Here is an 8,933-nt window from a genome sequence, read left to right as displayed (position 1 = left end):
AGATTCTGGCCAAGTGTCTTCCCTAGATGCTGCAGGCGATATATGACTATGCATTTCCAAAACCAACTCTCCTGTCCCATTTACTCAAAGGCGCTTGAATTCTCTGATTCAAAGCAAAGACTTATATTGAAGAAACGATCCACATAGAGTGAGTCCCTCCTCCTCTTGAAGAAGATTGTGTAAAGGCCAATACCTAGGCCCCCTTCGCAGACATTCAATTTAATTGCTCTGTAGCAAGGGCCAAGGGGTTTGGGTACATTGTCAAAGGTGCAAATTCCTGGTTTTGAGAATTGTCTATGACACATAATAGATTCTGCACTTTCTCAGCCCAGAATTTAGAATGCTGTGCCTATTCCTCCTTGATTGTATAATCAATCATCTAATTTAAGCTTTCAGCCTTAATGTTTATTTTTTTATGTGTATGGAATGTTTCTCCACCTGTATTCCTGTGCACCACAAGCCTGAAGTGCCATTAGGTGCCAGAAGAGGACATTGAACCTCCTTAAATTAAAGTTACAGATCGCTCTGAGCTGCCATGCATTGAAACTCTCATCATCTCCAGAGAAGTTCTGCTTGGTACAATGATGTCGCTCATGATCTTTTAATCTTCCCATACCAGCATTCTTGAGGCCTTTCCACTTAGTAGTCAACCAGTCCAGAACCTCTCAGAAGATTTTCCAATATAGTCTTCCTGCCCAGCATTCAGACAGAGCTCCAGAAAATGAAAGGGGGACGCGGGGGTGCTCAAGTTAGAGTGCTGCCGATGTCATTGTCCCAGCTCCTTCTCTATACTTACCCAGCTGCTTTTCTCTGTCACTTCTCTATAAGCATCTCTACGTATCATGATTTCAGAGTGATTTCAGCATCCAGCTAATTAATTTCAAACACATTGCATTTAATGTCACCCAAGGCAATACTCTATCTATCTATCTATCTATCTATCTATCTATCTATCTATTGATTTATATCTTTCTCTGGATTTGCAATCTAACCATTAAACCAAGTCTTGCTCTTGAAAAAAAAAATCAGCACTTTTTGTTTCCTGGCTTAATTTTTAAAACCTGGAGTGAGAGGGTTTTCTCAACAGAAACAAACTGATTTCTCCACATTTCAGTCATGGGCATCGGCTGCTGATGGATGCACACATAATTCACCAAAGCACTTCTTTGTGGGTAAACCTTTTAAACTGCCTGCCAGTCCCAACCTCAAGCTTTTCTGCTTTAGACAAAGCTTCTGTCATTTTCCTAAATGTTTTACTTCAGCCTGAACATTGCCCAAAGCGTGACAGTTTGAAAGGTTACTGTAGAAATTCTAGAGAATGTCAGCCTGTCATACCCTTCCAACTCTACCACCCGCACTGGTTATTCAGCTGAAGTTTTCTACTGTCAGCTTTTGGGGGATAGAATATCTTATAGTCAGAAAAAGTCAGAGGGATACCCTGCTACTACAGGGAATCTTGCTGACAGCAGTGACTATAGGCCACACCAAATGTCACCCGCCAGGAAAAATATAAACAGAACTTCAGGATAACAGTAGGATACCAATGCAGCACCCTCTACTTCACTTTTTTTTTTTTTTTTTTTTTTTTTTTTTGAGAATATTGGCTCAACATTCAGGTGAAAATGAGCCCCATAAGGTAAGACATCTGCAAGTCTTGTCATGACCTTGTATTCAATTTGCTTCCATTTAAATTTCAAAAAAGGTTTAATTAGAACCATGGAACTTTCCTTGGTATAGTTTTTGGGGCAAAGAATTATACTTTACCACATGTCTCGGAATGTTTGTCCAGTAGCGGGGTGATTTCTCCAAATGCAGAAGGCAGACAGACCTTCCATATCAAACACTAGGGAAAAGGCCTTCGGCTCTCCAGGCTCCTTATTAAGCAGAGTTAATCAATCTTAATTCCCATCAGCAGGCATAAAATGAACATTTGCCCTGTGTCTATCATCATCGTCGAGGGGAAACAATGTTTTGAATTGGCTTTGAATCATAAGCAGCCAGGGACATCTTTATTCCACCATCAGGAGCTGCAGGGGAAAGGAGAAAATAGAGCTGATTTCTCCCCTCCAGTGTTTTATAAACTATAACTATACACTGGGGAATAAGAGAGGAAAGAAAGAAAAAAAATAGTAAGGTAGGCCATCTACATGGAAGCGCTGGTTCCTGAGTTTATATCATTCTTCCAATACATTTTATTATTTTCACTTAAAATTCTACAAAATGCCTGCATGGCCTTGAGTCTCAAAAAAGCTTTGGGGTTATTATGGGAAGATCTCCAGTTTCCTCCTGTCTCAATCCTGGCAGTAGCCTCAATTCTTGTGCTCCAGTAAATGAAGAATTCAGACAGCCAACAGCAATAGATCAAGTAGTCAATAGTCAATTAGAACAAGTGACAATACACTTAGAAAGTGTGGCTGCTGGACACAGCAACAGCCATAACCCTGGCTATGTCCTCACCCCCATCCCCTTCCCCTGTGCCTTCTTCTGAGTGAGCATTTCTCAGAAAAGGGATGCTGCTTTCTCAGAAGCCCATTTCGCCCAAGGTTTAATAAGTTATAAATAGATGTATAAGATTGAAGAATATGCATAAGGGTCTAATTACCCAGCAAATTAAAATGTTTACAAGGGGAAAAGAAATGGTGCTCTGTAGGAGCTTCCCTGGAGAGGATGTTTTGATCCAACCTAGCTACCACCCATTATATTTTGCATTTTGTTTTGGAGGTCCCTGGATAGTCTATGTGGAGTTGACCACTGCCACTGTGTTTATATGACGACCACTAGATGACCGCCCATCATTATCAACATCAGTATGAACCCAAGTGTCTTTAATTCTTGCATTGAATGTCAGGAAAGTTTCCAGAGAGATTCCCCAACTTACAGAGAGGAGGCAAATTAAATGTGATCTAAAACCTTGATCAGCCTATTCCTCAGTTAACGTGATTTGGGATTTAGCTCCCTAATCTAAAATACTCCCTTAACCTTCTCCATCCTTATCAGAGCACACAAAGGCAATTTGAAGCATGGCACCTGAATATACAAGGCAATCTTAGCCCTCAGGGATCACTTCCACTGAAAGTCTTAATATCCCCCAGCTGGCTTCTCCTCAGTGCTAATCGCAAAAATGATAACTGCACTTGATAGCCCTCATGTCAAATGAAAGACAGATGACTAAAAACTTTATTACATTTATTTATTTTCTGTGTGTGCACATGTGTATGTCTGGAGAGTCCGTGCATCAGTTCTCTTCCTTCAGCTACATGGGAGCTGGGAATCACAGTCAGATCACAGGGCTTAGTCACAAGCACCTCTAGCCACGGAGCCATCTTGTCAACCCAGATGTACAACTTTTAATTCCCCAGATTTCTGTTTCGTATCATGAAAGACACAGAAGGTCAGAATGCATTTCCTCATGTCAAAATGTTCTTGATGAAAACTTACAGAGTTAAGATGATAAGACAATCATTATGTGTTTAACTCAGGAGCCCTAAGTAAAAAATTCACGCAAGGTGATTCTACTGTGGCTAAGAGAGCTGGAGAAAAGGGGATCTGAGTTGCATCTTTGCTGTTTTTGTTGGTCTTGTGGTTTCTGTCTTTTTCCAGGTGAGTTTTCTGATCTTCCCCTTTTATCAGCATCTTCCCTAAAAATAAAAGTTACCACCTTCTTCCCCAAAATAAAATCTACTCTCCTTATTACTGCTTAAGAGCATGTAATATCAGCCTAAAGTGGGAGCATGGGGCATAGAAGCAGGCCTGAGAGAGCCTTGCACAGAGGCTTGGAAATAGCATATGAGAAAATAAACAGTTGACAAAGTTGAAGACTAGTCCCACGTTCTTGGCCAAGTCTGCCTAAATCCACCCATTAGTGCAAACTCAAGCACTGTGGAGGGTCCTAAGGTGGCCTGGGGTTCACATCTGTGTGGAGATTTAAGATGCTAATGAGAATGGCAATGCAGGGAAGTTGTGTATAGAAGTACACACTGCAGAGTAGTCTGCACTATTCCTGCTCTGTCCCAGCCAGCTCCCCCTCCCTCAGAAGTATACTATCTATTAAAAAATGGGCCTTGCTTTTGCTGCAACTGTGTCTCTGCTTAGTTCCCTGCACCAGAACTGCTTACTCCAGTCACCAAAGTCTGCTAGTATCAGGGCAATTAATAACCAGCCCTACTGCTTAGAACCCCAATGTCAGAAAGATGCAGTTTCAAGACCTAAACCGTCCCAGGCTGTTTCTAGTTCCTTTTAAGAGACAGATCCATACCTTCATCACATAAAAGAATGTCAAGGTGGGACAATGTGAAACAGAGTTGACATTTCTTACAAAACCATTTTAAATAGATTTTAAATAGGAAGCTATGAGAAAAAGAGAGATGTTCAAGAAAATAGAGTATGTGTGCAGCCTCCCTCCCCCCTGCCCCCCAACACACACACCTATTAAGTCTGAGCTATGGCCAATCAGACTGCATTTCCTGAAGACTTACAAATCCTAAAGAGCATCAGCTCTGAGTATGTTTAAGAGTCTGTGACAGGCTCCCCTGCACCTTGTACTCAGAAAAGAAATGTTAAATCCCCAGGCCAGAGCAATTCTCTCTACCTCTCTATCTGAGCAGTCATTTCACATAGTTGATTCTGGGATCTTTCTACAAGAGAAAGAAACAGCCTACCTGAGTTTTTAAAAGCAAACTCCCTAGACATCTAGATTCCAGTAGAATGACAGACAAATAGGAACTTAGAGACTTCAGACTTCAAAGGGCTGAGGCACATAGCTATTCCATCCATTGAAGGCAGTTGTGTTGGCTAACCTTGGTTGTCACCTTGATATATCTGGGTAGTCAAGAGATCAGCTCTATCAGACTGTCCTCTATCATGACTGTGGCATACTTTCTTTCTTTTTTTTTTTTTTCCTTTTTTTCTTTCTTTCTTTCTTTCTTTCTTTTTTTTTTTTTTTTTTTTTCTCCCCCGAGACAGGGTTTCTCTGGGTAGCCCTGGCTGTCCTGGAACTCACTCTGTAGACCAGGCTGGCCTCGAACTCAGAAATCCACCTGCCTCTGCCTCCAGAGTGCTGGGATTAAAGGCGCGCACCACCACACATGGCTGTGGCGTACTTTCTTGATGGACAATTTATATAGGGGATTCCATTCAACTGTGGTTGGTAGCCTCCCTGGGCAGGTGGGCCTCAGTGATCTAAGAAAGCTGCTGACCTGAGCCAGAGTGAGGAGGCAGTAAGCAGTGTTCCTTCATGGTCTGCTTCTGTTCCTGGTTGAGTGTTTGAACACTGAGCCTAGTTATGGACTGGTACCTGGACATGGAAGTCAAGTGAAGCCCCCACTAACCCAACTAGGCTGGTTTTTATTATTGTATTTGTCACAATAGACATAAAATGAGAATACCTAAGATTTCTTTTCCAAATTCACATACCATACATCCTCTAAGTTTTACCAACACTTCTTCACAGTACACGGCATTTCCTATTTTTCCCCATCCCAAATACCTTAAAGTAGGTTTCTTTACTTCTCCAAGTGGGTTGAAACTCCCACTTCTTTTAGACCCTGTCACAGTGTCTCTGGCATTGAATAAATGCTGTGGTCTCAAGAACAGTATCTCAGTGTCCTCTGCTGTTACTAGAAATTTTGGGGAGTCCCCTCATGGTCTTCAGATAGTACCAGAAAAATTAGAGTCCATTCTTGGGGTACTTAATCTTATTAATAAAAGAATTTGAGAGCACACTGAAATAGAAATTTGAAGACAATCTTTATTACCATTGAAAAGCAAAAGCCCTCAGTACAGGCAAGCTGTCGATCTTGGCAGCTGCCTGAAGGATGATGGTAGGAGGGAGAAGGGGACAAAAACTATGTTGCTTGAGTGAAGCCTGCAACAAAAGCAGCTACAAGCATCCACATGACAAGGAGGGCGTAGGCTTTAGGAAATGAGTAAGAAAATGCAAATAACAGAAAAGGCCTGCTTAGGTTCCAGCAAATATCCAAAGAGAAACAGAGAAAATATAAAGGAAAAGTTGTGCCGTATGAGAAAGGACCGAGGGTGGGATTGGAGTCAGGATTCAGAAAAGTAAGCAGACCCAACCAATCTCATGGTGGCTTGGGGTGGGAATTCTGGGAAGGAAAAGTACAATGTCTCATTAAAGGGATAATTATTCTGCTTATATCTTTAGCATGGTTTAAGGTAAGACTACCTTCCTAGGGATGGTGCCATCTTCTTAAGTGGTGGTAGTCTCTTAGCCAGGTGCCTCATTGAGAAGTGTTCAACTAATAAAGACCAGAAGAAACCGTGTGATAGGGTGTGACCCTCCCTGCCCTTGGAGATCATCAACCAATATCAACCAAGGAGGACAAAGAGAGCAGAAATGACAACGGATGTTGGGGGTGGGGTGGTGGAAGCCGGGAGACTGCACGGAGACCAGCTGCAGGGAGGCAGATCAACTTTACTTGGGGTGATCCAAGGTTTATATGGTTTGGGTGAAAGGGGGATAAAAAAAATGGGTCATTGGCTGAAGGCTTGGAGTACCAGAACGCATCATTAGCATGGGGAAGCATTTCAGGAATCAGGTGCTATCAGGAGAAAGGAAGTTGAACCTGTAATGTAACTAAGGCTATGAGACATTCTGAAGGTAGAGGTGTGTGTGTGTGTGTGTGTGTGTGTGTGTGTGTGTGTGTGTGTGTATGTAAGGGAGATTGAACTCCCCACACAAGGTCAGAGAATAGGAAGCCCTATCAATGACAGAAGTCCTCTATACTGTGCTGAGTCTCAGAAGGCTATCCAGACAACAGTAGACTTAGCTCTTAACTAGTGAAGTTTTCCCACAGTAGGGTGGTTTGTCTTGCAGATAACCTCGAGGCACAAAAAATGAAAAAGTATCAAGATGTGACTGAGGTACCAAGGAGCTAAAAAGGAGCCAGCCCTGTTGGGGTAGGTTAGAACAGAGAAGAGGGGCTGGAGCTTACCTGATATTCTTTGCTTCCCTGAATTTTACCTTTTGGTTTCCATACACAGACTATAGACTATTTGTTGCCAATTCAGTTTCAGTACTATTGACCAATCCTAGATACATGATTTCTGGTGGTTGTGTGTCTATTTTAACAACAGTAAGTTGAATGCATTGCATGCTAAAAGCAAAGAAAGTGTATCTGTGTTGAAACTGACAGGTTGAGGGTTTAGCTGTTAAGAACTCCTGCTACTCTTTCAGATGACCTGCATTCAGTTCCCAGAAAGCATGTGGGGCAGCTCACAGTTGCCTGTAACCTTGGATCTAGAATCAATGCTCTCTTTGGACTCTATAGGCACACACTCACACACACACACACACACACACACACACACACACACACACACACTTCAAAATAAAATAAAAAATTTAAATATGAGAGTATGGTATTTCTTTACTGTGTAAAGCTACCTAGAAAGTCACAGGACCCTTCTTTGCAATGTAATGCTTCCCTTTCATCTAACAGAGTTAGAAGCAACCCTGTTGCTTTGCCTTTATCAACTCAAGTATGAGAGTCCTTTAATTCAGAAAATCTTGCTGATTCTCTTCTAAACTTAACAAGTTTCTGGGCCTGAACTTTGGTGATTTATACACTGACAACTTATTAAATGTTCTATAGCATTTCTATTCTCTTAACCAGAGCCCTCTGTAGACTCATTCCTATGCAAATTTAATTGGCTGTTAAACTTAAAGTAACAAGCATGAAATGGTAGAAAGGTCACTTGATGAAGGCCAGGTTCCTTCAAGAGGCTCCTGAAAAAAGAAACCACACATACTTAAATTATCACTGCCTTTCTCCAAGCTCATCAAATTAGGAAAGGGCTTTCTGTGTTAGCAAAATGCTACCAAAGTATTGGGTGATCTTCAGTGTGAAGACACAGGCACTTTGGGAGAGAATATTCTGTTTTGCTTGTTGTAGAAACATGGAAAGTTTCCCATCACCACAGTGCAAAAGGGAAGCCATTTTGGCCAAATACAAAAGGCTATTGTCACACCTTTTGTCCATGTGTATACCATAAACCCAATTTTTCTATTGGGTTTGTAAGATAAACCCCATGAGTTTTCAGGTTGTGTAGTAATTGGCTTCCATCAGAGCCAGCATAGCTTACCTGATCCTAGTTTTCTGTCTTTGTGTTTGTGTGTCTGTCCTTTCTTCATTCTCTAGTAGCCCCAGTAAGGTTTCCAGGACCATGCCATGCAGGGTGTAGCAATTATGACTGTCACTTTTCAGAAAAATAAAAGCTAAGGATAAGGAAGAAAGTAAAAGACATTTCTTTTGTTGATGCAATGAATACTTTCTCCCATCCAACCTTTGGTTATCATCTCCTAAAATCAAAAGAAGCCCTAGTCAAGAGAGCTGGAGAGATGGCTTGATGGTTAAAAGCACTTTCTGTTCCTGCGGAGGATCTGAGTTCAGTTCCTAGCATCCACAAGGTAGCACGTAGGATTCTATGACCTCAGTTCCATAGACTTCCAAACTGTAACCCCCCTCCATCACATTCCACACAGCAATGAGCCCTATATCCACCCTCACCCATGTTACATAATTAAGACTAGCAATCCAGAAAAGTGATCTTTTAGAGGGCCCCATTCTTACCCCTCTCTATCCACATATCTTCCCTCCCTCCCTTCCTTCCCTTCCTTCCCTCCCAGGACAAATGCCAGGGTAAAGTGCCCACCTACAGCTTCAGTCTCTTCTTTTTCTACCAAGTTTGGAGGTAAAGGGAACCTTAAATTACAATTCCAGTGCTGCTTCACTCAATTTTAGGTCCTGCTCAGGATTCTCCTTTCTCCAGATGTCTGAAAACCATCACTCTATAAAACCCTCATGGAACAATGGTTGATTCAAAGTTCTGTGGGCAGAGCTGCCTGTGGGCTCAATTGGAGTGTTAACCTGCTTTTCCAGGAGACTGTGTCAGTTGTCAGACCTAGAAAGATA

The 8,933-nt window shown here is 41.9% G+C and overlaps 1 long non-coding RNA gene across 1 annotated transcript in view; it reads right to left on the bottom strand.

Moving 5' to 3' along the window:
- Window positions 1-1,866: 1,866 nt before the first annotated feature.
- The window catches only part of Gm31706, a 96,328-nt gene continuing 89,261 nt past the window's right edge, over window positions 1,867-8,933 (bottom strand). The window contains exon 4 of the long non-coding RNA XR_386198.2: window positions 1,867-2,027. This is a non-coding gene — a long non-coding RNA (predicted gene, 31706). The remainder of the gene's footprint in view (window positions 2,028-8,933) is intronic.

This window comes from Mus musculus, chromosome 18, assembly GCF_000001635.26.
Source record: "Mus musculus strain C57BL/6J chromosome 18, GRCm38.p6 C57BL/6J".
NCBI classification, from domain to species: Eukaryota; Metazoa; Chordata; class Mammalia; order Rodentia; family Muridae; genus Mus; species Mus musculus.
This window is presented reverse-complemented; position numbering and strand designations above follow the sequence as displayed.